General features: G+C 42.8%; 30 non-coding genes across 30 annotated transcripts; all 30 read left to right on the top strand.

Moving 5' to 3' along the window:
* The first annotated feature begins 41 nt into the window (after nucleotides 1-41).
* On the top strand, nucleotides 42-114 carry trnat-cgu (transfer RNA threonine (anticodon CGU)). Its single transcript has one exon. It is a non-coding gene; the product is annotated as a tRNA-Thr (tRNA).
* Nucleotides 115-333: 219 nt separating this feature from the next.
* Nucleotides 334-406, top strand: trnat-ugu (transfer RNA threonine (anticodon UGU)). The gene has a single exon. It is a non-coding gene; the product is annotated as a tRNA-Thr (tRNA).
* A 108-nt stretch (nucleotides 407-514) lies between these two features.
* On the top strand, nucleotides 515-587 carry trnat-cgu (transfer RNA threonine (anticodon CGU)). The gene has a single exon. It is a non-coding gene; the product is annotated as a tRNA-Thr (tRNA).
* Nucleotides 588-800: 213 nt separating this feature from the next.
* On the top strand, nucleotides 801-873 carry trnat-ugu (transfer RNA threonine (anticodon UGU)). The gene has a single exon. It is a non-coding gene; the product is annotated as a tRNA-Thr (tRNA).
* Nucleotides 874-6,300: 5,427 nt separating this feature from the next.
* On the top strand, nucleotides 6,301-6,373 carry trnat-cgu (transfer RNA threonine (anticodon CGU)). The gene has a single exon. It is a non-coding gene; the product is annotated as a tRNA-Thr (tRNA).
* Nucleotides 6,374-6,547: 174 nt separating this feature from the next.
* On the top strand, nucleotides 6,548-6,620 carry trnat-ugu (transfer RNA threonine (anticodon UGU)). Its single transcript has one exon. It is a non-coding gene; the product is annotated as a tRNA-Thr (tRNA).
* A 352-nt stretch (nucleotides 6,621-6,972) lies between these two features.
* Nucleotides 6,973-7,045, top strand: trnat-cgu (transfer RNA threonine (anticodon CGU)). Its single transcript has one exon. It is a non-coding gene; the product is annotated as a tRNA-Thr (tRNA).
* A 254-nt stretch (nucleotides 7,046-7,299) lies between these two features.
* Nucleotides 7,300-7,372, top strand: trnat-ugu (transfer RNA threonine (anticodon UGU)). Its single transcript has one exon. It is a non-coding gene; the product is annotated as a tRNA-Thr (tRNA).
* A 2,556-nt stretch (nucleotides 7,373-9,928) lies between these two features.
* On the top strand, nucleotides 9,929-10,001 carry trnat-cgu (transfer RNA threonine (anticodon CGU)). The gene has a single exon. It is a non-coding gene; the product is annotated as a tRNA-Thr (tRNA).
* A 174-nt stretch (nucleotides 10,002-10,175) lies between these two features.
* Nucleotides 10,176-10,248, top strand: trnat-ugu (transfer RNA threonine (anticodon UGU)). The gene has a single exon. It is a non-coding gene; the product is annotated as a tRNA-Thr (tRNA).
* A 359-nt stretch (nucleotides 10,249-10,607) lies between these two features.
* trnat-cgu (transfer RNA threonine (anticodon CGU)) lies at nucleotides 10,608-10,680 on the top strand. Its single transcript has one exon. It is a non-coding gene; the product is annotated as a tRNA-Thr (tRNA).
* A 254-nt stretch (nucleotides 10,681-10,934) lies between these two features.
* trnat-ugu (transfer RNA threonine (anticodon UGU)) lies at nucleotides 10,935-11,007 on the top strand. The gene has a single exon. It is a non-coding gene; the product is annotated as a tRNA-Thr (tRNA).
* A 2,556-nt stretch (nucleotides 11,008-13,563) lies between these two features.
* trnat-cgu (transfer RNA threonine (anticodon CGU)) lies at nucleotides 13,564-13,636 on the top strand. The gene has a single exon. It is a non-coding gene; the product is annotated as a tRNA-Thr (tRNA).
* Nucleotides 13,637-13,810: 174 nt separating this feature from the next.
* trnat-ugu (transfer RNA threonine (anticodon UGU)) lies at nucleotides 13,811-13,883 on the top strand. Its single transcript has one exon. It is a non-coding gene; the product is annotated as a tRNA-Thr (tRNA).
* A 359-nt stretch (nucleotides 13,884-14,242) lies between these two features.
* On the top strand, nucleotides 14,243-14,315 carry trnat-cgu (transfer RNA threonine (anticodon CGU)). Its single transcript has one exon. It is a non-coding gene; the product is annotated as a tRNA-Thr (tRNA).
* Nucleotides 14,316-14,569: 254 nt separating this feature from the next.
* trnat-ugu (transfer RNA threonine (anticodon UGU)) lies at nucleotides 14,570-14,642 on the top strand. Its single transcript has one exon. It is a non-coding gene; the product is annotated as a tRNA-Thr (tRNA).
* Nucleotides 14,643-17,206: 2,564 nt separating this feature from the next.
* trnat-cgu (transfer RNA threonine (anticodon CGU)) lies at nucleotides 17,207-17,279 on the top strand. Its single transcript has one exon. It is a non-coding gene; the product is annotated as a tRNA-Thr (tRNA).
* A 174-nt stretch (nucleotides 17,280-17,453) lies between these two features.
* trnat-ugu (transfer RNA threonine (anticodon UGU)) lies at nucleotides 17,454-17,526 on the top strand. The gene has a single exon. It is a non-coding gene; the product is annotated as a tRNA-Thr (tRNA).
* Nucleotides 17,527-17,885: 359 nt separating this feature from the next.
* On the top strand, nucleotides 17,886-17,958 carry trnat-cgu (transfer RNA threonine (anticodon CGU)). The gene has a single exon. It is a non-coding gene; the product is annotated as a tRNA-Thr (tRNA).
* A 254-nt stretch (nucleotides 17,959-18,212) lies between these two features.
* Nucleotides 18,213-18,285, top strand: trnat-ugu (transfer RNA threonine (anticodon UGU)). The gene has a single exon. It is a non-coding gene; the product is annotated as a tRNA-Thr (tRNA).
* A 2,556-nt stretch (nucleotides 18,286-20,841) lies between these two features.
* trnat-cgu (transfer RNA threonine (anticodon CGU)) lies at nucleotides 20,842-20,914 on the top strand. Its single transcript has one exon. It is a non-coding gene; the product is annotated as a tRNA-Thr (tRNA).
* A 174-nt stretch (nucleotides 20,915-21,088) lies between these two features.
* On the top strand, nucleotides 21,089-21,161 carry trnat-ugu (transfer RNA threonine (anticodon UGU)). Its single transcript has one exon. It is a non-coding gene; the product is annotated as a tRNA-Thr (tRNA).
* A 359-nt stretch (nucleotides 21,162-21,520) lies between these two features.
* Nucleotides 21,521-21,593, top strand: trnat-cgu (transfer RNA threonine (anticodon CGU)). Its single transcript has one exon. It is a non-coding gene; the product is annotated as a tRNA-Thr (tRNA).
* A 254-nt stretch (nucleotides 21,594-21,847) lies between these two features.
* Nucleotides 21,848-21,920, top strand: trnat-ugu (transfer RNA threonine (anticodon UGU)). The gene has a single exon. It is a non-coding gene; the product is annotated as a tRNA-Thr (tRNA).
* A 2,568-nt stretch (nucleotides 21,921-24,488) lies between these two features.
* Nucleotides 24,489-24,561, top strand: trnat-cgu (transfer RNA threonine (anticodon CGU)). The gene has a single exon. It is a non-coding gene; the product is annotated as a tRNA-Thr (tRNA).
* Nucleotides 24,562-24,735: 174 nt separating this feature from the next.
* On the top strand, nucleotides 24,736-24,808 carry trnat-ugu (transfer RNA threonine (anticodon UGU)). Its single transcript has one exon. It is a non-coding gene; the product is annotated as a tRNA-Thr (tRNA).
* Nucleotides 24,809-25,167: 359 nt separating this feature from the next.
* Nucleotides 25,168-25,240, top strand: trnat-cgu (transfer RNA threonine (anticodon CGU)). Its single transcript has one exon. It is a non-coding gene; the product is annotated as a tRNA-Thr (tRNA).
* Nucleotides 25,241-25,459: 219 nt separating this feature from the next.
* Nucleotides 25,460-25,532, top strand: trnat-ugu (transfer RNA threonine (anticodon UGU)). The gene has a single exon. It is a non-coding gene; the product is annotated as a tRNA-Thr (tRNA).
* Nucleotides 25,533-25,640: 108 nt separating this feature from the next.
* On the top strand, nucleotides 25,641-25,713 carry trnat-cgu (transfer RNA threonine (anticodon CGU)). Its single transcript has one exon. It is a non-coding gene; the product is annotated as a tRNA-Thr (tRNA).
* Nucleotides 25,714-25,926: 213 nt separating this feature from the next.
* On the top strand, nucleotides 25,927-25,999 carry trnat-ugu (transfer RNA threonine (anticodon UGU)). Its single transcript has one exon. It is a non-coding gene; the product is annotated as a tRNA-Thr (tRNA).
* Nucleotides 26,000-26,042: the final 43 nt, after the last annotated feature.

Genomic DNA, 26,042 nt, shown 5'->3' with positions numbered 1-26,042 from the left:
AACATTTCTGGATAAAACACTGAATACTCTCCATCGTACAAGGCTCCATAGCTCAGTGGCAAGAGCACTGGTCTCGTAAACCAGGGGTCGCGAGTTCAATCCTCGCTGGAGCCTATTTCTTGGTCTATGGCACAGAGATTCAATTCTCACATACCATCGTTTGTCTTTGATGCTAAGCTGCCGTGATAGAGGTCAGGAGAATGCGCACCTGTCGACAATCTACCTGTATTTAATGGATTCGCTGATCAGACCTCATTTTCCACACAGCCGTCAAAATAGAGCTACATGAAATGTCGCACGACAGATTTTCTGAGCCAAAACCACAAAACATGTGGCTTCATAGCTCAGTGGTTAGAGCACTGGTCTTGTAAACCAGGGGTCGTGAGTTCAATCCTCACTGGAGCCTGGAGCCTGGCCCCTGTCAAAGAGTTTTACAGCAAAGCTACTTGAACTGCATCTTCTTCTGTTTACACAAGTCCCCGTTGCTTGTCGGGTCTACCTTTTTCCAACGCCAGGCTCCATAGCTCAGTGGCAAGAGCACTGGTCTCGTAAACCAGGGGTGGTGAGTTCAATCCTCGCTGGAGCCTATTTCTTGGTCTTTGGCACAGAGATTCACATACCGTTGTTTGTCTTTGATGCTAAGCTTCTGTGATAGAGGTCAGGAGAATGCGCACCAGTCAACAATCTACTCGTATTTAAGGGTTAGCCGACCAGACCTTATTTTCCACACAGTTGTCAAAATAGCCAGCCACATGAAACGTTGCACAACAGATTTTCTGACCCAAAACACAGACATCTGTGGCTTCATAGCTCAGTGGTTAGAGCACTGGTCTTGTAAACCAGGGGTCGTGAGTTCAATCCTCACTGGAGCCTAGAACTTGTCTGTTGCCAGAGTTAATACGAGGGAGACTCGTGCGTACTCAGAAAGACTATGTTTAGCTATTCAACTTGACAGAGGAACTACGCTTCACACACAACTTGTGGGGAGTTCAGCGAAAGAGAAAGTTTATTGTTGCACACACACTTTTATACTCGCACATCACGTGCCCTTATTAAAGTATATCATTGGCTCTAACCAACCAGCATTTATAACCATAAAATAAAAGGTGTATTACGGTACAATTGAGGGCATAATTCTATACATGTCAACACCCCCACTTGCACTCACATTGTTGGCTAAATAACTGAAAACATTCATTTCAACTGTGTGCTGTCTAGACTAAACAATACTTTTATTCCCCAAACATATATGTATCAAACTTCATCAACTTTTGCTTTGTTACAGGCTTTGTCATTGCATCTGCAATCATCTCATCAGTTGGGCAATATTCCAGACTCACTTTTCCATCATTCACAGCTGACCTCACAAAATGATATTTTATGTCAACGTGTTTGCACCTCTGTCTATTGACAGGATTCTTGGCTAAAGCAATAGCACCCTGGTTGTCCTCGTACACTTTTGGTGGCTCACACTCACATCCATCAATACCTTCCAGCAGTTGTACAAGATACATACACTCCTGTATAGTTGCAGCTAATGCCATGTACTCTGCTTCACAGGTAGATAATGCAACAGTGGGCTGCTTTTTGGTTTTCCATGAGACCAGAGGTCCATCAGTATTTAGACTCACACAATAGCCTGTCGTGCTTCTCCTGTCTGTCTTGTCACCTGCCCAATCTGCATCACTGTATGCTTGTAACCACAAATCAGTATTGTCACATTTTCTGTAACACAATTCTTTCCCACTAGTGCCCTTAAGATATCTCATAACATGTTTTGCAGTAGCCCATTGCTGTTCTGTTGGCTCTGCAAAATATTGTGACAGTTTGCTAACTGTGAAGCTGAGGTCTGGCCTAGTGCATGTAGTAAGATAAATTAAACTACCCACCACTTCTCTGTATTTCTTAACATCACTCATTTTCTCTGCATCCTCAGTGTAATTCAGCTTTTGTTCACAGGGTGTGGCCCTAGGCTTACAATCTTGCATGTTAAACCTCTCAAGTAATTTTTCCACATACTTCTTCTGTGACATTTTAACACATCCATCACACTGGTCAAAATTAATCCCAAGAAAATATTTCAGTTGACCCAAATCTTTCATTTTGAATTTTGTTGTGAGCATCTCTTTCACCATCTTTAGAGCATGTTTGTCACTGGCAGCAATGATCACATCATCCACCCATATTATCATGATCACCTTTTCATCACTGGTTTCCCTTGTGTAAACACAATGATCAGCTTCATTGGCCCAATCCCAATGTCCGGACTCACGAACTCACGGACTTTGGTGCGCGTTCTCGCGAAATTCGTAAGGGTTTAGGGCTGTCCCAATGTCGAATTACAACGGGCGGGAGGGTTTGAGTACAGACTTACCGAGCCCTTTCCGTGAGTCTGCATCGGTGCAGACTTAACCTAAGGGAATTACCCACAGTTCAAAGTGTTGTGACGTTTACCGCGGAGATCATAGAAAAATCCGGAAATGAAGGTAAACAACAGCACGCACGACACACGTGCATGGTGCAAATGTTAGCAACGTCTTTGTTAGTAAACATCGCCAAGGTACATGTGATCTCGTGAAGTGCTGTCCCAATCCCAAATACCTATCTGAGCCGATGTGGCCTCACACACTCACTCACTTAGCACCTGAGATCAATTAAGTCTGTGAGTCTTTAGTTCTTAGTCTTTAGGGCTGACATTGGGATTGGGCCAATCACTTTGAAGTCGTTTGCAATCAGGAATTCATGCAACATCTTATTCCAATTCCTGCCAGACTGTTTCAATCCATATAGTGACTTTTTCAGTTTGTACACCAACTTTTTATTTGTGTTTGTTTTAGTCTCATATCCTTCAGGCTGCTCCATATATATCTCACAATCTATTGGTGCATGCAGATAGGCCGTTTTGACGTCCATCTGATGCAGAATCAAACTCTCCTGAGCTGCTTTTTGCATCAACACCCTTATGCTAGTTAAGTTGGCAGTAGGAGAAAAAGTCTCCTCATAGTCTATACCAATCTTTTGACTGTATCCTTTGGCTACGTAGCGTGCCTTGTATCTGTCTGAACCATCACAATCACTCTTCATTGCAAACACCCATCTACCCCCCACTGCAGTCTTTCCCTCAGGTAAACTGGTCAAAGTAAACGTGTCATTCTCTCTCAGTGATTGCATTTCTTCATCCATCGCACTAACCCACTCTTTTGATTCAGTTGAGGCTACTGCTTCCCTGAATGTTAGGGGTACATTACACACCAGTCTGTAACAGTAATCTATGTTGACCAGAGCTTGATCTTTCTTACCATCAGTAACATATTCGGTCAGATAGCTTGGTTTCTTCCTCTCTCTAGGAGGGTATCGCTTAGTCTCCTCATCAGTCTGACTATCCTGCATCTGGTCAGTCTGACTATCCTGCATCTGCTCACTCTGACTATCCTGCATCTGGTCACTTGTTTCAAGCTCTGCTACTGGACTTTGGTTCTCAGTGCGCCCTGCACTAACATTACTATCCTGCCTGGCCCTCATAGCTCTTCCCTGAATAACGTCATCGTCATTGTCATCAGGTGTCATGTCAGTCTGTGTCTGTTGTTCTGCTCTCGTTTTAGAAACAAACTTCACTAATCTGTGCTTCTGCACTTTTCTGCTCCCAGGATAGTAAACCATGTAAGCTGGACTATTTTTGTCGTATCCAACAAAGATCCCTTTCTCACATCTTGAGTCAAGCTTGCTCTTGTCTTGCTTGTAAGCGTAACATGCTGACCCAAACTTCTGCATCCTAGAAACATTAGGCTGCTTTCCTGTGAGCATGAAGTAAGGCGTCTGCTTTGTGCGATTGTTATAGCATCTGTTCCTCACTATAGCTGCAGTCTGTACTGCATAAGTCCATAACACCTTAGGTAGCCCACTCTCAATAAGCATACACCTGGACATGTCAAACAAGGTTCTCCAGTTTCGCTCTGCGGTACCATTCTGGTGTGGGGAATATGGTGCCGAGGTCTCGTGCCTAATCCCATTTCTGCTGAGTAGTGCCTGGTAATCTCTTCCCATAAACTCTGTACCATTGTCTGACCTGATACATTTAATTTTCCCGTATGGGGCTGTGTCAGCTAGAAATTTTTCAGTTGCTTGTACTGTGTCACTCTTATGTTTTAGAAAGTACACAAAAACGGCACTGGAATAATCATCAGTGAACGATACGACCCACCTATACCCATCTCTGGACTGAGGGTCTATAGGCCCTGCTAGATCGGTGTGTACTAACTGAAGAGCTGCTTTGGCTCTTGCATCAGGCTCTCTGCTTCTAGTCTGAACGAATTTCCCCTGAGTGCACACATCACATAAGACAGACTTATCTACCTTCCCCTTAATTGTCATGCCTCTAACCACATTCTGCAATTTTTGCACATCATCATAATTGCAATGCCCTAAAATCTCGTGCCATGTCTGCATGTCATAACACCCATTGCATTTATCATCACACTCACCATGTACAGTCTCTAAGTAGTAAAGTCTGTTGTGTTCGTGAATGTGGAATTCGGTACCGTCTCTGTCCTGTAGCACACTGTTCTTTTCTCTGAAGATCACAGTCGCCCCGCTCGCTGTTGCGGCCTTCACAGAAAAGATGTCCTGCGGGTATGAAGGGATACACAATGCTTGCTTCAGCGTCACGTTGTGGCCTCGTCCTCCGCTGTCCATCAAGCACACCTCCGCATCTCCTCTGTGCTCTGCGATTCCATTGCTCCTCGTGCCGTCGGCCAGCTCTACGCAGTGTGTCTCTGACTGGAAACTTTCGTCGAATCTTTTGAACTTGGCAATATCCGTGATGATATGCGAAGTCGCCCCTGTGTCCACCATCAGACCTTTCTCCTTGACACCGCGGCCTAGCTGACAGTCCCTGGCTGGTTCCACCTCCCTGTCGCTCGTTAGGAATGCATACGACTTGGTTGACTCCTCAGAAGCTTGCCGCGCATCATCTCGGCGCTGTTTCTTTCTGCAGTTGAAGTCCCGGTGCGTGTTGGTTTTGCAGTGACTGCACCACTGCCGGCGAGTACAAGCTCTCGCCTTGTGCCCTTTCTGTCCGCACTTGAAGCACACGATATCCACATTCACCTCGGCTCCCCGGTTACTTGCCACATAGGGTCTCGGACTCGGCTGTGCTCGCGCAGTCATGACGTTGTCATCAGAGGCTGTTGCGCGCAATTTCTCTGTGTCCTCATAGCTCCGTAGCTTTGTTTTAAATTCGGCGAAAGGCATGGTCACATCGGCCTGTGTAACGTGAATGGTAAATGGTTTGAAGGACTCAGGTAGTCCTTTCAAAACCATTGCCACCAGCAGTCCATCACTCAACGTTTCACCAGCGTTTCTCAAAGCAGTGATCACCGTCTCTGCACGGATAACGTATTCAGTAACGCTTTCGCTATTCGACTTCTGCAGTGAAGTTAGCTCTGTGTAGAGGCTGACTATTCGAGGCTGTCCCTTGCCCGCATAATAGTCTCTTAGGATCTTCAATGCTTTCCGACCATCATCCGCCCCGTCTCGCATAACCAGCGATAAACTCTTGTCATCCAGGAACTGTATTAACTCTGCATACGCCTCGGCGTTTCTCACCCCGTCTACTGGCCAGTCGCTGTCCTCAGTAGGTTCTCCAAGAATAGTATCTTTCAATCCTTGCAATCTTAGATGTCCTAAGAATTTCGTTTCCCACAGTTCATAACTCTTTTCATCTCCGTCGAAAACTAGCCGGGACCAACGGCTGCTAATACTCGATCTGTCCATGGCCTTCCTGCTAGCCATCTCGGCTCTTCAAGCGCGTTGCTCAGCTAGCTAACACGCCTGGTACTTACTTTCGATATTTCTTTTCGTTTATCTCTCTGAGTAACCCTGGGCCCATAACCTGTTGCCAGAGTTAATACGAGGGAGACTCGTGCGTACTCAGAAAGACTATGTTTAGCTATTCAACTTGACAGAGGAACTACGCTTCACACACAACTTGTGGGGAGTTCAGCGAAAGAGAAAGTTTATTGTTGCACACACACTTTTATACTCGCACATCACGTGCCCTTATTAAAGTATATCATTGGCTCTAACCAACCAGCATTTATAACCATAAAATAAAAGGTGTATTACGGTACAATTGAGGGCATAATTCTATACATGTCAACATTGTCTATCAGTTTTACAGCAAAGCCAATATCGACTACTTTGCCTGCATCGTCTTCTGTTCACCACCTTCTGTTTGCAAGAGTCCCAGGCTGCTTCAAGGGTTCCAATAAAGCCTCTTGGGTCTACTAACTTTGGACGCCAGGCTCCATAGCTCAGTGGCAAGAGCACTGGTCTCGTAAACCAGGGGTCGCGAGTTCAATTCTCGCTGGAGCCTGTTTGACAGAGAACATCATTTGGCCGTGAAACTAACCTTCTGCGGTAAAGTTCGGCAAAAGAAACATTAGAAACTGTTCACCGATCAAACCTGCTTTTCGACACGCCTTCTCACACAGGGATCCATATGAAATGTGGCCCAACAGATTTTCTGACCCAAAGTCGCCATATCTGTGGCTTCATAGCTCAGTGGTTAGAGCACTGGTCTTGTAAACCAGGGGTCGTGAGTTCAATCCTCACTGGAGCCTGCATTGCAGCTTATCAGCAAAGCTGACATGAACAACTTTGCTTGGATCCTCTGGTTTTCGCCGCCTTGTATAGACAAGAATCCCGATAAATTCAAAGCTTCCTATAAAGTGTATTAAGTCAACCTACCTTCTGGGGTTGTGAAATCTGTGCCTTCTTTAAAGCTACTTGCACATTAGCATGCGGGAAAGGCACTACAAATTCAACGTAGAAAATGCATTTTTGGTTGATGGTGCTTTGGGGCGCAGATAGCTGTTAAGGTTTATTTTTTTCCGTCAATTGCTCTTTGTATCATGAAAGGACAGGCACAGGCAACATTTCTGGATGAAACACTGAATACTCTCCATCGTACAAGGCTCCATAGCTCAGTGGCAAGAGCACTGGTCTCGTAAACCAGGGGTCGCGAGTTCAATCCTCGCTGGAGCCTATTTCTTGGTCTATGGCACAGAGATTCAATTCTCACATACCATCGTTTGTCTTTGATGCTAAGCTGCCGTGATAGAGGTCAGGAGAATGCGCACCTGTCGACAATCTACCTCTATTTAATGGATTCGCTGATCAGACCTCATTTTCCACACAGCCGTCAAAATAGAGCCACATGAAATGTCGCACGACAGATTTTCCGAGCCAAAACCTCAAAACATGTGGCTTCATAGCTCAGTGGTTATATTCAAAACATGTGGCTTCATAGCTCAGTGGTTAGAGCACTGGTCTTGTAAACCAGGGGTCATGAGTTCGATTCTCACTGGAGCCTAGACCCTGTCAGAGACTTTTACAGCAAAGCTGATTACGAACTACTTGGCCTACATCTTCTTCTGTTTACACCAGTCCCCGTTGCTTCAAGGGTTCCAATGAAGGATGTTGGGTCTACCTTCTTCCAACGCCAGGCTCCATAGCTCAGTGGCAAGAGCACTGGGGCCTCATTTATAAAAGTATCGCGTAGAAACCATCGTTCATTTGATCTTAGATCATTTCTGATATGATCGTACGTGTGATTCAGAGAAACGAACGTACGCACAAAAAAACGTGCTTACGCCACTCTTGCAGATGTGGCCATTATAAATCGCAAATGAACGTGAATTTGTGCGCAGCCGGGTGATTTTAGGTCTCCGCCTTGTACACGCCCCCTCATCAATATCATTAGCATAGGCTTTAATGCAATCAATGGCTAAGTTGTACCTAAAATACATATATTGAAAACTGTAAAGGCCTAGCCTATGCCATCTGATGTTAACCTATGTTTATGCGCTGTTAGCTCGAATAATTAATTATAATTTTCCAAGCAGCGCTTTCTGGAAAGAAATATGCATCCATGTCCATTGTCCTCTGCTTGCTTTTATTCCTTCTGCTTGCAGTAATGTAGTAGGCAATGTGTGGGTAGGTTTACTTTGGTAATAGAACATAGTAGGCTACCTTATGACGGAAATACCTACAGTACATCATACTAATTTAGGCCTATACGTTATGGTACAGTATGGCGTTTCCAATATGACCCAGGGTTAGATACTGCCCATGTAGCCTACGGCGGACTACATTATAAGCGAGATACTGTATGTCATGTAGACCGAACGTTTATGGATAGGCTATGTTTTTACTGTATAGCGAATAGTATAAGTAGTTCACCGGTCATTCTTCATTCATTCTGCGCGTCGGGATTCAAGCAATATCGATGTCAGCGACTGTTTACTTTCAAGAATGTCCAGTGACCTTTAGGCCTACCTTTATATATTTTTATATTTTAGCCTGCATTATCCTAATTGTTATTATCCACGTATTGCCATCTGGTCTTGGGCACTGCCATCAGACACAGGCTATGCAATCAGACGCGTGCTATAGCCTAACTCATTGCAACTCGGCCGCAATTATGAAGATGCAAAACTCTGCTTTTCAGAGGATAGATTATGTCTATTTACCTATATATATTTTTATATAAAGTGGGTAACCCATGAATTCTGTGATCACGGTAATGCGCATGTGCGTGCATTTGATAAAGGCAATGCAATTACCGTGAGGATGGAATGTTAACACCAAATTCTTGAATTTCCCCTTGGGGATCAATAAAATATCTATCTATCTATCTATCTATAGATTATGTCTATTTGCGATGTAAAGATGCTGAAAAATACCTGTCCATAGCCTACATTATAATATTATCTTTCTGTTGTGGAGCTTGGAATATCATGAACGCAAGTCATATTTCCCTCTTCTAAACAAGCGTAAATGGACACTTTATGGTCAATATCGATGGGAACATTAAACATATAGATGACTCTATGGCCTGCCTGCTTTTTTGAATGCTATGAAATAGATAAGATATAGCCTAGGTATGGCACGGGTGTAGTAGCCTAGTAAAATAAGAAGTGGGTAACCCATGAATTCTGTGATCACGGTAATGCGCCGTTTCATAAGGCATTCAGAATATGTTTGATTATGGTAGAGGATATTATCAAGTGTTTATAAAATAGATAGATAGATAGATAGGCTAGATAGGTAGATAGATAGATAGATAGATAGAGAGATAGATAGATACTTTATTGATCCCCAAGGGGAAATTCAAGATTGGTGGATTAAATGGTTCGTGTTGATGAGTGTTCATATTGTGAATGCAGATAATACAGTGTGCTTTTTCAATGTTAAAAGTTGAAATAGGTGAATACGTCTTTGGAGAGGTTGATAAACTCTATTTTTGAAATGCCTGGGGTGAATAAACTGCATTTACTTAGCCTACTTTTAGCCTCCACTTTTAGCCTCCACTACAATATTATAGGATTTTTTCACTTTCCTTTTCCAACCTTTAAGAATTAGTTAAAACTTTAACTTCTATACTTACTACTTACAACTTCTGCTGATATTGATCATGCATATGGTAGAGAACTACATGAGATCGTTGGTCTTCTTGGAATTTTGAGAATTCATCGCATTTGGACCTCAGCTTACTTGCAGTACCCTGGCACTACCACAAGGAAATGGTCGTACGTCAGGTTGGAACCTGACGTGGAGATAAGCACTTTTCCACGTCAAAGACGGTCTTTATAAATCTGAGCGTTGGCATGGATTTGAGCGTACGCACGGTCTTAGATCAAATCTGTGCGTAAGAAAGTTTTATAAATGAGGCCCCAGGTCTCGTAAACCAGGGGTCGCGAGTTCAATCCTCACTGGAGCCTAGATCTTGTCTATGAGTTTTACAGCAAAGCCAATATCGACTACTTTGCCTGCATCGTCTTCTGTTCACCACCTTCTGTTTACAAGAGTCCCAGGCTGCTTCAAGGGTTCCAATAAAGCCTCTTGGGTCTACTAACTTCGGACGCCAGGCTCCATAGCTCAGTGGCAAGAGCACTGGTCTCGTAAACCAGGGGTCGCGAGTTCAATCCTCGCTGGAGCCTGTTTGACAGAGAACATCATTTGGCCGTGAAACTAACCTTCTGCGGTAAAGTTCGGCAAAAGAAACATTAGAAACTGCTCACCGATCAAACCTGCTTTTCGACACGCCTTCTCACACAGGGATCCATATCAAATGTGGCCCAACAGATTTTCTGACCCAAAGTCGCCATATCTGTGGCTTCATAGCTCAGTGGTTAGAGCACTGGTCTTGTAAACCAGGGGTCGTGAGTTCAATCCTCACTGCAGCCTGCACCCTGCTTAGCAGCTTATCAGCAAAGCTGACATGAACGACTTTGCTTGGATCCTCTGGTTTTCGCCGCCTTTTATAGACAAGAATCCCGATAAATTCAAAGCTTCCTATAAAGTGTATTAAGTCAGCCTACCTTCTGGGGTTGTGAAATCTGTGCCTTCTTTAAAGCTACTTGCACATTAGCATGCGGGAAAGGCACTACAAATTCACCGTAGAAAATGCATTTTTGGTTGATGGTGCTTTGGGGCGCAGATAGCTGTTAAGGTTTATTTTTTTCCGTCAATTGCTCTTTGTATCATGAAAGGACAGGCACAGGCAACATTTCTGGATGAAACACTGAATACTCTCCTTCGTACAAGGCTCCATAGCTCAGTGGCAAGAGCACTGGTCTCGTAAACCAGGGGTCGCGAGTTCAATCCTCGCTGGAGCCTATTTCTTGGTCTATGGCACAGAGATTCAATTCTCACATACCATCGTTTGTCTTTGATGCTAAGCTGCCGTGATAGAGGTCAGGAGAATGCGCACCTGTCGACAATCTACCTGTATTTAATGGATTCGCTGATCAGACCTCATTTTCCACACAGCCGTCAAAATAGAGCCACATGAAATGTCGCACGACAGATTTTCCGAGCCAAAACCTCAAAACATGTGGCTTCATAGCTCAGTGGTTATATTTAAAACATGTGGCTTCATAGCTCAGTGGTTAGAGCACTGGTCTTGTAAACCAGGGGTCGTGAGTTCGATTCTCACTGGAGCCTAGACCCTGTCAGAGACTTTTACAGCAAAGCTGATTACGAACTACTTGGCCTACATCTTCTTCTGTTTACACCAGTCCCCGTTGCTTCAAGGGTTCCAATGAAGGATGTTGGGTCTACCTTCTTCCAACGCCAGGCTCCATAGCTCAGTGGCAAGAGCACTGGGGCCTCATTTATAAAAGTATCGCGTAGAAACCATCGTTCATTTGATCTTAGATCATTTCTGATATGATCGTACGTGTGATTCAGAGAAACGAACGTACGCACAAAAAAACGTGCTTACGCCACTCTTGCAGATGTGGCCATTATAAATCGCAAATGAACGTGAATTTGTGCGCAGCCGGGTGATTTTAGGTCTCCGCCTTGTACACGCCCCCTCATCAATATCATTAGCATAGGCTTTAATGCAATCAATGGCTAAGTTGTACCTAAAATACATATATTGAAAACTGTAAAGGCCTAGCCTATGCCATCTGATGTTAACCTATGTTTATGCGCTGTTAGCTCGAATAATTAATTATAATTTTCCAAGCAGCGCTTTCTGGAAAGAAATATGCATCCATGTCCATTGTCCTCTGCTTGCTTTTATTCCTTCTGCTTGCAGTAATGTAGTAGGCAATGTGTGGGTAGGTTTACTTTGGTAATAGAACATAGTAGGCTACCTTATGACGGAAATACCTACAGTACATCATACTAATTTAGGCCTATACGTTATGGTACAGTATGGCGTTTCCAATATGACCCAGGGTTAGATACTGCCCATGTAGCCTACGGCGGACTACATTATAAGCGAGATACTGTATGTCATGTAGACCGAACGTTTATGGATAGGCTATGTTTTTACTGTATAGCGAATAGTATAAGTAGTTCACCGGTCATTCTTCATTCATTCTGCGCGTCGGGATTCAAGCAATATCGATGTCAGCGACTGTTTACTTTCAAGAATGTCCAGTGACCTTTAGGCCTACCTTTATATATTTTTATATTTTAGCCTGCATTATCCTAATTGTTATTATCCACGTATTGCCATCTGGTCTTGGGCACTGCCATCAGACACAGGCTATGCAATCAGACGCGTGCTATAGCCTAACTCATTGCAACTCGGCCGCAATTATGAAGATGCAAAACTCTGCTTTTCAGAGGATAGATTATGTCTATTTACCTATATATATTTTTATATAAAGTGGGTAACCCATGAATTCTGTGATCACGGTAATGCGCATGTGCGTGCATTTGATAAAGGCAATGCAATTACCGTGAGGATGGAATGTTAACACCAAATTCTTGAATTTCCCCTTGGGGATCAATAAAATATCTATCTATCTATCTATCTATAGATTATGTCTATTTGCGATGTAAAGATGCTGAAAAATACCTGTCCATAGCCTACATTATAATATTATCTTTCTGTTGTGGAGCTTGGAATATCATGAACGCAAGTCATATTTCCCTCTTCTAAACAAGCGTAAATGGACACTTTATGGTCAATATCGATGGGAACATTAAACATATAGATGACTCTATGGCCTGCCTGCTTTTTTGAATGCTATGAAATAGATAAGATATAGCCTAGGTATGGCACGGGTGTAGTAGCCTAGTAAAATAAGAAGTGGGTAACCCATGAATTCTGTGATCACGGTAATGCGCCGTTTCATAAGGCATTCAGAATATGTTTGATTATGGTAGAGGATATTATCAAGTGTTTATAAAATAGATAGATAGATAGATAGGCTAGATAGGTAGATAGATAGATAGATAGATAGAGAGATAGATAGATACTTTATTGATCCCCAAGGGGAAATTCAAGATTGGTGGATTAAATGGTTCGTGTTGATGAGTGTTCATATTGTGAATGCAGATAATACAGTGTGCTTTTTCAATGTTAAAAGTTGAAATAGGTGAATACGTCTTTGGAGAGGTTGATAAACTCTATTTTTGAAATGCCTGGGGTGAATAAACTGCATTTACTTAGCCTACTTTTAGCCTCCACTTTTAGCCTCCACTACAATATTATAGGATTTTTTCACTTTCCTTTTCCAACCTTTAAGAATTAGTTAAAACTTTAACTTCTATACTTACTACTTACAACTTCTGCTGATATTGATCATGCATATGGTAGAGAACTACATGAGATCGTTGGTCTTCTTGGAATTTTGAGAATTCATCGCATTTGGACCTCAGCTTACTTGCAGTACCCTGGCACTACCACAAGGAAATGGTCGTACGTCAGGTTGGAACCTGACGTGGAGATAAGCACTTTTCCACGTCAAAGACGGTCTTTATAAATCTGAGCGTTGGCATGGATTTGAGCGTACGCACGGTCTTAGATCAAATCTGTGCGTAAGAAAGTTTTATAAATGAGGCCCCAGGTCTCGTAAACCAGGGGTCGCGAGTTCAATCCTCACTGGAGCCTAGATCTTGTCTATGAGTTTTACAGCAAAGCCAATATCGACTACTTTGCCTGCATCGTCTTCTGTTCACCACCTTCTGTTTACAAGAGTCCCAGGCTGCTTCAAGGGTTCCAATAAAGCCTCTTGGGTCTACTAACTTCGGACGCCAGGCTCCATAGCTCAGTGGCAAGAGCACTGGTCTCGTAAACCAGGGGTCGCGAGTTCAATCCTCGCTGGAGCCTGTTTGACAGAGAACATCATTTGGCCGTGAAACTAACCTTCTGCGGTAAAGTTCGGCAAAAGAAACATTAGAAACTGCTCACCGATCAAACCTGCTTTTCGACACGCCTTCTCACACAGGGATCCATATCAAATGTGGCCCAACAGATTTTCTGACCCAAAGTCGCCATATCTGTGGCTTCATAGCTCAGTGGTTAGAGCACTGGTCTTGTAAACCAGGGGTCGTGAGTTCAATCCTCACTGCAGCCTGCACCCTGCTTAGCAGCTTATCAGCAAAGCTGACATGAACGACTTTGCTTGGATCCTCTGGTTTTCGCCGCCTTTTATAGACAAGAATCCCGATAAATTCAAAGCTTCCTATAAAGTGTATTAAGTCAGCCTACCTTCTGGGGTTGTGAAATCTGTGCCTTCTTTAAAGCTACTTGCACATTAGCATGCGGGAAAGGCACTACAAATTCACCGTAGAAAATGCATTTTTGGTTGATGGTGCTTTGGGGCGCAGATAGCTGTTAAGGTTTATTTTTTTCCGTCAATTGCTCTTTGTATCATGAAAGGACAGGCACAGGCAACATTTCTGGATGAAACACTGAATACTCTCCTTCGTACAAGGCTCCATAGCTCAGTGGCAAGAGCACTGGTCTCGTAAACCAGGGGTCGCGAGTTCAATCCTCGCTGGAGCCTATTTCTTGGTCTATGGCACAGAGATTCAATTCTCACATACCATCGTTTGTCTTTGATGCTAAGCTGCCGTGATAGAGGTCAGGAGAATGCGCACCTGTCGACAATCTACCTGTATTTAATGGATTCGCTGATCAGACCTCATTTTCCACACAGCCGTCAAAATAGAGCCACATGAAATGTCGCACGACAGATTTTCCGAGCCAAAACCTCAAAACATGTGGCTTCATAGCTCAGTGGTTATATTTAAAACATGTGGCTTCATAGCTCAGTGGTTAGAGCACTGGTCTTGTAAACCAGGGGTCGTGAGTTCGATTCTCACTGGAGCCTAGACCCTGTCAGAGACTTTTACAGCAAAGCTGACTACGAACTACTTGGCCTACATCTTCTTCTGTTTACACCAGTCCCCGTTGCTTCAAGGGTTCCAATGAAGGATGTTGGGTCTACCTTCTTCCAACGCCAGGCTCCATAGCTCAGTGGCAAGAGCACTGGGGCCTCATTTATAAAAGTATCGCGTAGAAACCATCGTTCATTTGATCTTAGATCATTTCTGATATGATCGTACGTGTGATTCAGAGAAACGAACGTACGCACAAAAAAACGTGCTTACGCCACTCTTGCAGATGTGGCCATTATAAATCGCAAATTAACGTGAATTTGTGCGCAGCCGGGTGATTTTAGGTCTCCGCCTTGTACACGCCCCCTCATCAATATCATTAGCATAGGCTTTAATGCAATCAATGGCTAAGTTGTACCTAAAATACATATATTGAAAACTGTAAAGGCCTAGCCTATGCCATCTGATGTTAACCTATGTTTATGCGCTGTTAGTTCGAATAATTAATTATAATTTTCCAAGCAGCGCTTTCTGGAAAGAAATATGCATCCATGTCCATTGTCCTCTGCTTGCTTTTATTCCTTCTGCTTGCAGTAATGTAGTAGGCAATGTGTGGGTAGGTTTACTTTGGTAATAGAACATAGTAGGCTACCTTATGACGGAAATACCTACAGTACATCATACTAATTTAGGCCTATACGTTATGGTACAGTATGGCGTTTCCAATATGACCCAGGGTTAGATACTGCCCATGTAGCCTACGGCGGACTACATTATAAGCGAGATACTGTATGTCATGTAGACCGAACGTTTATGGATAGGCTATGTTTTTACTGTATAGCGAATAGTATAAGTAGTTCACCGGTCATTCTTCATTCATTCTGCGCGTCGGGATTCAAGCAATATCGATGTCAGCGACTGTTTACTTTCAAGAATGTCCAGTGACCTTTAGGCCTACCTTTATATATTTTTATATTTTAGCCTGCATTATCCTAATTGTTATTATCCACGTATTGCCATCTGGTCTTGGGCACTGCCATCAGACACAGGCTATGCAATCAGACGCGTGCTATAGCCTAACTCATTGCAACTCGGCCGCAATTATGAAGATGCAAAACTCTGCTTTTCAGAGGATAGATTATGTCTATTTACCTATATATATTTTTATATAAAGTGGGTAACCCATGAATTCTGTGATCACGGTAATGCGCATGTGCGTGCGTTTGATAAAGGCAATGCAATTACCGTGAGGATGGAATGTTAACACCAAATTCTTGAATTTCCCCTTGGGGATCAATAAAATATCTATCTATCTATCTATCTATAGATTATGTCTATTTGCGATGTAAAGATGCTGAAAAATACCTGTCCATAGCCTACATTATAATATTATCTTTCTGTTGTGGAGCTTGGAATATCATGAACGCAAGTCATATTTCCCTCTTCTAAACAAGCGTAAATGGACACTTTATGGTCAATATCGATGGGAACATTAAACATATAGATGACTCTATGGCCTGCCTGCTTTTTTGAATGCTATGAAATAGATAAGATATAGCCTAGGTATGGCACGGGTGTAGTAGCCTAGTAAAATAAGAAGTGGGTAACCCATGAATTCTGTGATCACGGTAATGCGCAGTTTCATAAGGCATTCAGAATATGTTTGATTATGGTAGAGGATATTATCAAGTGTTTATAAAATAGATAGATAGATAGATAGGCTAGATAGGTAGATAGATAGATAGATAGATAGAGAGATAGATAGATAGATAGATACTTTATTGATCCCCAAGGGGAAATTCAAGATTGGTGGATTAAATGGTTCGTGTTGATGAGTGTTCATATTGTGAATGCAGATAATACAGTGTGCTTTTTCAATGTTAAAAGTTGAAATAGGTGAATACGTCTTTGGAGAGGTTGATAAACTCTATTTTTGAAATGCCTGGGGTGAATAAACTGCGTTTACTTAGCCTACTTTTAGCCTCCACTTTTAGCCTCCACTACAATATTATAGGATTTTTTCACTTTCCTTTTCCAACCTTTAAGAATTAGTTAAAACTTTAACTTCTATACTTACTACTTACAACTTCTGCTGATATTGATCATGCATATGGTAGAGAACTACATGAGATCGTTGGTCTTCTTGGAATTTTGAGAATTCATCGCATTTGGACCTCAGCTTACTTGCAGTACCCTGGCACTACCACAAGGAAATGGTCGTACGTCAGGTTGGAACCTGACGTGGAGATAAGCACTTTTCCACGTCAAAGACGGTCTTTATAAATCTGAGCGTTGGCATGGATTTGAGCGTACGCACGGTCTTAGATCAAATCTGTGCGTAAGAAAGTTTTATAAATGAGGCCCCAGGTCTCGTAAACCAGGGGTCGCGAGTTCAATCCTCACTGGAGCCTAGATCTTGTCTATGAGTTTTACAGCAAAGCCAATATCGACTACTTTGCCTGCATCGTCTTCTGTTCACCACCTTCTGTTTACAAGAGTCCCAGGCTGCTTCAAGGGTTCCAATAAAGCCTCTTGGGTCTACTAACTTCGGACGCCAGGCTCCATAGCTCAGTGGCAAGAGCACTGGTCTCGTAAACCAGGGGTCGCGAGTTCAATCCTCGCTGGAGCCTGTTTGACAGAGAACATCATTTGGCCGTGAAACTAACCTTCTGCGGTAAAGTTCGGCAAAAGAAACATTAGAAACTGCTCACCGATCAAACCTGCTTTTCGACACGCCTTCTCACACAGGGATCCATATCAAATGTGGCCCAACAGATTTTCTGACCCAAAGTCGCCATATCTGTGGCTTCATAGCTCAGTGGTTAGAGCACTGGTCTTGTAAACCAGGGGTCGTGAGTTCAATCCTCACTGCAGCCTGCACCCTGCTTAGCAGCTTATCAGCAAAGCTGACATGAACGACTTTGCTTGGATCCTCTGGTTTTCGCCGCCTTTTATAGACAAGAATCCCGATAAATTCAAAGCTTCCTATAAAGTGTATTAAGTCAGCCTACCTTCTGGGGTTGTGAAATCTGTGCCTTCTTTAAAGCTACTTGCACATTAGCATGCGGGAAAGGCACTACAAATTCACCGTAGAAAATGCATTTTTGGTTGATGGTGCTTTGGGGCGCAGATAGCTGTTAAGGTTTATTTTTTTCCGTCAATTGCTCTTTGTATCATGAAAGGACAGGCACAGGCAACATTTCTGGATGAAACACTGAATACTCTCCTTCGTACAAGGCTCCATAGCTCAGTGGCAAGAGCACTGGTCTCGTAAACCAGGGGTCGCGAGTTCAATCCTCGCTGGAGCCTATTTCTTGGTCTATGGCACAGAGATTCAATTCTCACATACCATCGTTTGTCTTTGATGCTAAGCTGCCGTGATAGAGGTCAGGAGAATGCGCACCTGTCGACAATCTACCTGTATTTAATGGATTCGCTGATCAGACCTCATTTTCCACACAGCCGTCAAAATAGAGCCACATGAAATGTCGCACGACAGATTTTCCGAGCCAAAACCTCAAAACATGTGGCTTCATAGCTCAGTGGTTATATTTAAAACATGTGGCTTCATAGCTCAGTGGTTAGAGCACTGGTCTTGTAAACCAGGGGTCGTGAGTTCGATTCTCACTGGAGCCTAGACCCTGTCAGAGACTTTTACAGCAAAGCTGATTACGAACTACTTGGCCTACATCTTCTTCTGTTTACACCAGTCCCCGTTGCTTCAAGGGTTCCAATGAAGGATGTTGGGTCTACCTTCTTCCAACGCCAGGCTCCATAGCTCAGTGGCAAGAGCACTGGGGCCTCATTTATAAAAGTATCGCGTAGAAACCATCGTTCATTTGATCTTAGATCATTTCTGATATGATCGTACGTGTGATTCAGAGAAACGAACGTACGCACAAAAAAACGTGCTTACGCCACTCTTGCAGATGTGGCCATTATAAATCGCAAATGAACGTGAATTTGTGCGCAGCCGGGTGATTTTAGGTCTCCGCCTTGTACACGCCCCCTCATCAATATCATTAGCATAGGCTTTAATGCAATCAATGGCTAAGTTGTACCTAAAATACATATATTGAAAACTGTAAAGGCCTAGCCTATGCCATCTGATGTTAACCTATGTTTATGCGCTGTTAGCTCGAATAATTAATTATAATTTTCCAAGCAGCGCTTTCTGGAAAGAAATATGCATCCATGTCCATTGTCCTCTGCTTGCTTTTATTCCTTCTGCTTGCAGTAATGTAGTAGGCAATGTGTGGGTAGGTTTACTTTGGTAATAGAACATAGTAGGCTACCTTATGACGGAAATACCTACAGTACATCATACTAATTTAGGCCTATACGTTATGGTACAGTATGGCGTTTCCAATATGACCCAGGGTTAGATACTGCCCATGTAGCCTACGGCGGACTACATTATAAGCGAGATACTGTATGTCATGTAGACCGAACGTTTATGGATAGGCTATGTTTTTACTGTATAGCGAATAGTATAAGTAGTTCACCGGTCATTCTTCATTCATTCTGCGCGTCGGGATTCAAGCAATATCGATGTCAGCGACTGTTTACTTTCAAGAATGTCCAGTGACCTTTAGGCCTACCTTTATATATTTTTATATTTTAGCCTGCATTATCCTAATTGTTATTATCCACGTATTGCCATCTGGTCTTGGGCACTGCCATCAGACACAGGCTATGCAATCAGACGCGTGCTATAGCCTAACTCATTGCAACTCGGCCGCAATTATGAAGATGCAAAACTCTGCTTTTCAGAGGATAGATTATGTCTATTTACCTATATATATTTTTATATAAAGTGGGTAACCCATGAATTCTGTGATCACGGTAATGCGCATGTGCGTGCATTTGATAAAGGCAATGCAATTACCGTGAGGATGGAATGTTAACACCAAATTCTTGAATTTCCCCTTGGGGATCAATAAAATATCTATCTATCTATCTATCTATAGATTATGTCTATTTGCGATGTAAAGATGCTGAAAAATACCTGTCCATAGCCTACATTATAATATTATCTTTCTGTTGTGGAGCTTGGAATATCATGAACGCAAGTCATATTTCCCTCTTCTAAACAAGCGTAAATGGACACTTTATGGTCAATATCGATGGGAACATTAAACATATAGATGACTCTATGGCCTGCCTGCTTTTTTGAATGCTATGAAATAGATAAGATATAGCCTAGGTATGGCACGGGTGTAGTAGCCTAGTAAAATAAGAAGTGGGTAACCCATGAATTCTGTGATCACGGTAATGCGCCGTTTCATAAGGCATTCAGAATATGTTTGATTATGGTAGAGGATATTATCAAGTGTTTATAAAATAGATAGATAGATAGATAGGCTAGATAGGTAGATAGATAGATAGATAGATAGAGAGATAGATAGATACTTTATTGATCCCCAAGGGGAAATTCAAGATTGGTGGATTAAATGGTTCGTGTTGATGAGTGTTCATATTGTGAATGCAGATAATACAGTGTGCTTTTTCAATGTTAAAAGTTGAAATAGGTGAATACGTCTTTGGAGAGGTTGATAAACTCTATTTTTGAAATGCCTGGGGTGAATAAACTGCATTTACTTAGCCTACTTTTAGCCTCCACTTTTAGCCTCCACTACAATATTATAGGATTTTTTCACTTTCCTTTTCCAACCTTTAAGAATTAGTTAAAACTTTAACTTCTATACTTACTACTTACAACTTCTGCTGATATTGATCATGCATATGGTAGAGAACTACATGAGATCGTTGGTCTTCTTGGAATTTTGAGAATTCATCGCATTTGGACCTCAGCTTACTTGCAGTACCCTGGCACTACCACAAGGAAATGGTCGTACGTCAGGTTGGAACCTGACGTGGAGATAAGCACTTTTCCACGTCAAAGACGGTCTTTATAAATCTGAGCGTTGGCATGGATTTGAGCGTACGCACGGTCTTAGATCAAATCTGTGCGTAAGAAAGTTTTATAAATGAGGCCCCAGGTCTCGTAAACCAGGGGTCGCGAGTTCAATCCTCACTGGAGCCTAGATCTTGTCTATGAGTTTTACAGCAAAGCCAATATCGACTACTTTGCCTGCATCGTCTTCTGTTCACCACCTTCTGTTTACAAGAGTCCCAGGCTGCTTCAAGGGTTCCAATAAAGCCTCTTGGGTCTACTAACTTCGGACGCCAGGCTCCATAGCTCAGTGGCAAGAGCACTGGTCTCGTAAACCAGGGGTCGCGAGTTCAATCCTCGCTGGAGCCTGTTTGACAGAGAACATCATTTGGCCGTGAAACTAACCTTCTGCGGTAAAGTTCGGCAAAAGAAACATTAGAAACTGCTCACCGATCAAACCTGCTTTTCGACACGCCTTCTCACACAGGGATCCATATCAAATGTGGCCCAACAGATTTTCTGACCCAAAGTCGCCATATCTGTGGCTTCATAGCTCAGTGGTTAGAGCACTGGTCTTGTAAACCAGGGGTCGTGAGTTCAATCCTCACTGCAGCCTGCACCCTGCTTAGCAGCTTATCAGCAAAGCTGACATGAACGACTTTGCTTGGATCCTCTGGTTTTCGCCGCCTTTTATAGACAAGAATCCCGATAAATTCAAAGCTTCCTATAAAGTGTATTAAGTCAGCCTACCTTCTGGGGTTGTGAAATCTGTGCCTTCTTTAAAGCTACTTGCACATTAGCATGCGGGAAAGGCACTACAAATTCACCGTAGAAAATGCATTTTTGGTTGATGGTGCTTTGGGGCGCAGATAGCTGTTAAGGTTTATTTTTTTCCGTCAATTGCTCTTTGTATCATGAAAGGACAGGCACAGGCAACATTTCTGGATGAAACACTGAATACTCTCCTTCGTACAAGGCTCCATAGCTCAGTGGCAAGAGCACTGGTCTCGTAAACCAGGGGTCGCGAGTTCAATCCTCGCTGGAGCCTATTTCTTGGTCTATGGCACAGAGATTCAATTCTCACATACCATCGTTTGTCTTTGATGCTAAGCTGCCGTGATAGAGGTCAGGAGAATGCGCACCTGTCGACAATCTACCTGTATTTAATGGATTCGCTGATCAGACCTCATTTTCCACACAGCCGTCAAAATAGAGCCACATGAAATGTCGCACGACAGATTTTCCGAGCCAAAACCTCAAAACATGTGGCTTCATAGCTCAGTGGTTATATTTAAAACATGTGGCTTCATAGCTCAGTGGTTAGAGCACTGGTCTTGTAAACCAGGGGTCGTGAGTTCGATTCTCACTGGAGCCTAGACCCTGTCAGAGACTTTTACAGCAAAGCTGATTACGAACTACTTGGCCTACATCTTCTTCTGTTTACACCAGTCCCCGTTGCTTCAAGGGTTCCAATGAAGGATGTTGGGTCTACCTTCTTCCAACGCCAGGCTCCATAGCTCAGTGGCAAGAGCACTGGGGCCTCATTTATAAAAGTATCGCGTAGAAACCATCGTTCATTTGATCTTAGATCATTTCTGATATGATCGTACGTGTGATTCAGAGAAACGAACGTACGCACAAAAAAACGTGCTTACGCCACTCTTGCAGATGTGGCCATTATAAATCGCAAATTAACGTGAATTTGTGCGCAGCCGGGTGATTTTAGGTCTCCGCCTTGTACACGCCCCCTCATCAATATCATTAGCATAGGCTTTAATGCAATCAATGGCTAAGTTGTACCTAAAATACATATATTGAAAACTGTAAAGGCCTAGCCTATGCCATCTGATGTTAACCTATGTTTATGCGCTGTTAGTTCGAATAATTAATTATAATTTTCCAAGCAGCGCTTTCTGGAAAGAAATATGCATCCATGTCCATTGTCCTCTGCTTGCTTTTATTCCTTCTGCTTGCAGTAATGTAGTAGGCAATGTGTGGGTAGGTTTACTTTGGTAATAGAACATAGTAGGCTACCTTATGACGGAAATACCTACAGTACATCATACTAATTTAGGCCTATACGTTATGGTACAGTATGGCGTTTCCAATATGACCCAGGGTTAGATACTGCCCATGTAGCCTACGGCGGACTACATTATAAGCGAGATACTGTATGTCATGTAGACCGAACGTTTATGGATAGGCTATGTTTTTACTGTATAGCGAATAGTATAAGTAGTTCACCGGTCATTCTTCATTCATTCTGCGCGTCGGGATTCAAGCAATATCGATGTCAGCGACTGTTTACTTTCAAGAATGTCCAGTGACCTTTAGGCCTACCTTTATATATTTTTATATTTTAGCCTGCATTATCCTAATTGTTATTATCCACGTATTGCCATCTGGTCTTGGGCACTGCCATCAGACACAGGCTATGCAATCAGACGCGTGCTATAGCCTAACTCATTGCAACTCGGCCGCAATTATGAAGATGCAAAACTCTGCTTTTCAGAGGATAGATTATGTCTATTTACCTATATATATTTTTATATAAAGTGGGTAACCCATGAATTCTGTGATCACGGTAATGCGCATGTGCGTGCGTTTGATAAAGGCAATGCAATTACCGTGAGGATGGAATGTTAACACCAAATTCTTGAATTTCCCCTTGGGGATCAATAAAATATCTATCTATCTATCTATCTATAGATTATGTCTATTTGCGATGTAAAGATGCTGAAAAATACCTGTCCATAGCCTACATTATAATATTATCTTTCTGTTGTGGAGCTTGGAATATCATGAACGCAAGTCATATTTCCCTCTTCTAAACAAGCGTAAATGGACACTTTATGGTCAATATCGATGGGAACATTAAACATATAGATGACTCTATGGCCTGCCTGCTTTTTTGAATGCTATGAAATAGATAAGATATAGCCTAGGTATGGCACGGGTGTAGTAGCCTAGTAAAATAAGAAGTGGGTAACCCATGAATTCTGTGATCACGGTAATGCGCCGTTTCATAAGGCATTCAGAATATGTTTGATTATGGTAGAGGATATTATCAAGTGTTTATAAAATAGATAGATAGATAGATAGGCTAGATAGGTAGATAGATAGATAGATAGATAGAGAGATAGATAGATAGATAGATAGATACTTTATTGATCCCCAAGGGGAAATTCAAGATTGGTGGATTAAATGGTTCGTGTTGATGAGTGTTCATATTGTGAATGCAGATAATACAGTGTGCTTTTTCAATGTTAAAAGTTGAAATAGGTGAATACGTCTTTGGAGAGGTTGATAAACTCTATTTTTGAAATGCCTGGGGTGAATAAACTGCGTTTACTTAGCCTACTTTTAGCCTCCACTTTTAGCCTCCACTACAATATTATAGGATTTTTTCACTTTCCTTTTCCAACCTTTAAGAATTAGTTAAAACTTTAACTTCTATACTTACTACTTACAACTTCTGCTGATATTGATCATGCATATGGTAGAGAACTACATGAGATCGTTGGTCTTCTTGGAATTTTGAGAATTCATCGCATTTGGACCTCAGCTTACTTGCAGTACCCTGGCACTACCACAAGGAAATGGTCGTACGTCAGGTTGGAACCTGACGTGGAGATAAGCACTTTTCCACGTCAAAGACGGTCTTTATAAATCTGAGCGTTGGCATGGATTTGAGCGTACGCACGGTCTTAGATCAAATCTGTGCGTAAGAAAGTTTTATAAATGAGGCCCCAGGTCTCGTAAACCAGGGGTCGCGAGTTCAATCCTCACTGGAGCCTAGATCTTGTCTATGAGTTTTACAGCAAAGCCAATATCGACTACTTTGCCTGCATCGTCTTCTGTTCACCACCTTCTGTTTACAAGAGTCCCAGGCTGCTTCAAGGGTTCCAATAAAGCCTCTTGGGTCTACTAACTTCGGACGCCAGGCTCCATAGCTCAGTGGCAAGAGCACTGGTCTCGTAAACCAGGGGTCGCGAGTTCAATCCTCGCTGGAGCCTGTTTGACAGAGAACATCATTTGGCCGTGAAACTAACCTTCTGCGGTAAAGTTCGGCAAAAGAAACATTAGAAACTGCTCACCGATCAAACCTGCTTTTCGACACGCCTTCTCACACAGGGATCCATATCAAATGTGGCCCAACAGATTTTCTGACCCAAAGTCGCTATATCTGTGGCTTCATAGCTCAGTGGTTAGAGCACTGGTCTTGTAAACCAGGGGTCGTGAGTTCAATCCTCACTGGAGCCTGCACCCTGCATAGCAGCTTATCAGCAAAGCTGACATGAACAACTTTGCTTGGATCCTCTGGTTTTCGCCGCCTTGTATAGACAAGAATCCCGATAAATTCAAAGCTTCCTATAAAGTGTATTAAGTCAACCTACCTTCTGGGGTTGTGAAATCTGTGCCTTCTTTAAAGCTACTTGCACATTAGCATGCGGGAAAGGCACTACAAATTCACCGTAGAAAATGCATTTTTGGTTGATGGTGCTTTGGGGCGCAGATAGCTGTTAAGGTTTATTTTTTTCCGTCAATTGCTCTTTGTATCATGAAAGGACAGGCACAGGCAACATTTCTGGATAAAACACTGAATACTCTCCATCGTACAAGGCTCCATAGCTCAGTGGCAAGAGCACTGGTCTCGTAAACCAGGGGTCGCGAGTTCAATCCTCGCTGGAGCCTATTTCTTGGTCTATGGCACAGAGATTCAATTCTCACATACCATCGTTTGTCTTTGATGCTAAGCTGCCGTGATAGAGGTCAGGAGAATGCGCACCTGTCGACAATCTACCTGTATTTAATGGATTCGCTGATCAGACCTCATTTTCCACACAGCCGTCAAAATAGAGCTACATGAAATGTCGCACGACAGATTTTCTGAGCCAAAACCACAAAACATGTGGCTTCATAGCTCAGTGGTTAGAGCACTGGTCTTGTAAACCAGGGGTCGTGAGTTCAATCCTCACTGGAGCCTGGAGCCTGGCCCCTGTCAAAGAGTTTTACAGCAAAGCTACTTGAACTGCATCTTCTTCTGTTTACACAAGTCCCCGTTGCTTGTCGGGTCTACCTTTTTCCAACGCCAGGCTCCATAGCTCAGTGGCAAGAGCACTGGTCTCGTAAACCAGGGGTGGTGAGTTCAATCCTCGCTGGAGCCTATTTCTTGGTCTTTGGCACAGAGATTCACATACCGTTGTTTGTCTTTGATGCTAAGCTTCTGTGATAGAGGTCAGGAGAATGCGCACCAGTCAACAATCTACTCGTATTTAAGGGTTAGCCGACCAGACCTTATTTTCCACACAGTTGTCAAAATAGCCAGCCACATGAAACGTTGCACAACAGATTTTCTGACCCAGAACACAGACATCTGTGGCTTCATAGCTCAGTGGTTAGAGCACTGGTCTTGTAAACCAGGGGTCGTGAGTTCAATCCTCACTGGAGCCTAGAACTTGTCTATCAGTTTTACAGCAAAGCCAATATCGACTAC

The sequence above is a fragment of the Sardina pilchardus genome, chromosome 8, assembly GCF_963854185.1.
Source record: "Sardina pilchardus chromosome 8, fSarPil1.1, whole genome shotgun sequence".
NCBI classification, from domain to species: domain Eukaryota; kingdom Metazoa; phylum Chordata; class Actinopteri; order Clupeiformes; family Clupeidae; genus Sardina; species Sardina pilchardus.
Note: the sequence above shows the minus strand (reverse complement) of the source record. Positions and strands in the feature narration are given on the sequence as shown.